At 45.8% G+C, this 2745-nt stretch overlaps 1 non-coding gene across 1 annotated transcript; it reads right to left on the bottom strand.

Moving 5' to 3' along the window:
• Positions 1 to 1550: 1550 nt before the first annotated feature.
• Positions 1551 to 1625, bottom strand: Trnap-agg (transfer RNA proline (anticodon AGG)). The gene has a single exon. It is a non-coding gene; the product is annotated as a tRNA-Pro (tRNA).
• Positions 1626 to 2745: the final 1120 nt, after the last annotated feature.

The following is a 2745-nucleotide window of genomic DNA, read 5'->3' as shown; positions in this document are numbered from 1 at the left end:
TCGTAGTACTGGGCAGTATTACGAACCCTCAGTGGCACCACACACGACCTGGTATCGTTCACGACGTGTGCTTTTAAGCCATTTTATACGCGTTAGCGAACGTGAGGACTCCGCTCTTTGCTTTCTTTATTGTCCTGTCTTTGTGTATGCATATTTTTTCGCTTCCGTGTTCTGTTCGAACCATCAAGATGATGCTTTTTCAGAGGGGGCAATGCCACACATGCTTATTTTTCTGTTTTGGTGTAGCCGGCCTGTTTACATGTAACCACTGCCTTGCGCAGGCTGTGCCAGAATGTCTTGAAATGGTCCCGATTATTTTAGAACCTTCAGATAAGATAGCACGCACAATGCGAACAATATAGCTTAGTCTGGAAGTAACACAGCCACCAACAGTAACACGAGAATCTTTGATGCCACATGTATAAATGTCAACCCGCCTTCCTCTGATCAGATTATTTGACGACCGATGACTGTGTGCGCCGATATTGTTGCACCTTGATTGTCGTTCTTTTTCTGGCCGCAAGTTCGCCCAATAAAGAATTTCATCTTTAACAGCTGGAATTGCTTTCTTCCCCATCACAACCACGTGACAATATCATTCTTGTGGCTGCTTTCGTGAATCATTCCTCAGTGTGCCTCGAAGCCAGCTGTCGTCGGGCGTCTCCTGCATTACTCCTTGGAGAGGAGTCGGGCAGTCTTGACATTGGTCCAACTTGGATCATACAAATGAAGGCTGTGCACACAGATTTCACCGTATACATAGTTTAATAGTGTTGCATTTCAGCAGCACGGCACACCAGTGGCGTAAACAGAGGCTTGCCGAGTAGTGCAAGCGTAAATAGTAGTGCAAGCCGAGTGCCAGTGCCAGAGTACGGGTGGCCGTACTCTGGCACTGGTATCGTGCGCTTCCTTGGAATTATTCCATCACGGAAAACATCACATTAATATGCAAGCAGCAACTGCGAGCAAAGTATATGAAAACCAATACCTCCTCTGGAACGATGCCTGCGTCATTATCCAGAAAGCTGGTTCCCAGCCCTCTCCTGTTCTCTCCTTCTCTGCCCCACAAAAGGGGTGTTTACAGGGAATGCGTGTTTCGGTGGCTGCTCTAAACCTTTATGCCTCCATGATCAAAGCAATGTCTATTGCAGTCCCAGAGGCAGTGTCTGCCATAGACGCTGTGCCAATGGATGTGATGGCATCACTTCCAATGTTACTGGTAGTAGTGTCGGCTGCGAGCGCCCTTTGCGGAGACTACACTGAACCACAAGAAACCTCCCATCCCAATGGGAAAGCGAGCAATACCGCAGGCATCCAGTAAAGAAGGCATTGACAAAGACAAGCATAATAGGAAATATTCTTGCGTGCATTTCTGATGCATGTTGTTGTCAGAGAATGAAAAGCGCAGGCGTAGTTCCTGCCAAAGGCAGCTTTGGGGAATGCTTACGTTAAGAGAGGGAAATCGACAACCATCCGTTTTGTAGCATGAAGCCACAAGGAAACCCATACGGATTTCTCAGAAAGAAAGCTGTTTAGTTGCCGAAAAATTTGTCCTGGTCCGGGGATCGAACCCGGGACCAATGCCTTCCCTGGGGCAATCGCTCTACCAACTGAGCTAACCAGGAAAGTAGCAATTTTTTTGGCAAGTAAGAAGCTTTCTTTGTGAAAATTCCATATGGATTTCCTTGTGGCTGTATGCTACAAAACACAGGGTCGTCAATTTTTCTCTCTTAACCAAGAGAATCGACAACTGGGCTAGTTGATTGAAATGCATGGTTTTACTTATCTAAGCGCACGCAGACGAATACAAAAAGGGAAGACAACAGGACAAGTGCTTACTCACAACTAAAAGCACTTGTCCTGTTGTCTTCCCTTTTTGTATTCGTCTGCGTGCGCTTATATAAGTAAAATCTCTCTTAACCCTTCCGCCACCTTGCGGGATTCCGCAGAACGACTAGCAATATAATGCTTACGTCGCAAGTCCTTCGGGGGCGGGTGGTCTGAATTGCGCAAACGGTATGTGGATGACTGAAACATGATTTTCTTTCAAACTAAGCATTTCCATGGCACAAAACAAGCACTACGAGGGTTGTGGAATGGTATCTCAAGTGTCCACGCTGACTTGATATTTGCCACAAACAAGTCATTTATACAGGGTATTGCCTATAAAAAGACTCATCATATCATTGTCAAATGCTCTTCACCAACTGTACATGTACTGCGTTCTTTCAGTAGGATAATATTTTCATCACATCTTTTTGAGGCACAGCTAACACAGAAAAAGAATGGATCAATTACGCTGAGATTATGCATCTTCAGTGTGCCGACCAGCCCATTTTCCATTCAATAATAAACAGTAACTCAAAAGCATTCATTAAAGGGACCCTGAAACGGTTTTGACGATCTTGTACATTGAGCCGGTAGAGCAAGTCCTAAGGATCATTTACAGACCGATTTAAGCTCTGTGCGTAAACTGTGTAATTTATTACAAAGCTTTAAAGCTGCGAATCGCCACCGATCACAGCGACTCAGCCAAACGCGTTTTCAAACCGCCCACTTCCAGTGTGCGTCGTATTGGAAGCGCGACGTCACGCAGGCGGCTGATCTGATTGGATATATCCAGTACACGTCACTGAACCTCCTGTGGGCACCGAGCGTCGTCTGCCTGTGTTACAACGTACTCCGTGTTGATGTGAGCTGAGCGACAGTGTTTATCTTGAGGTTTCCTTTCTTGGACATAATTAA

The sequence above is a fragment of the Rhipicephalus sanguineus genome, chromosome 10 (assembly GCF_013339695.2).
Source record: "Rhipicephalus sanguineus isolate Rsan-2018 chromosome 10, BIME_Rsan_1.4, whole genome shotgun sequence".
In the NCBI taxonomy this organism is placed as follows: Eukaryota; Metazoa; Arthropoda; class Arachnida; order Ixodida; family Ixodidae; genus Rhipicephalus; species Rhipicephalus sanguineus.
The sequence above is the reverse complement of the archived record's forward strand: the minus strand, read 5'-3'. Positions and strand labels throughout refer to the sequence as shown.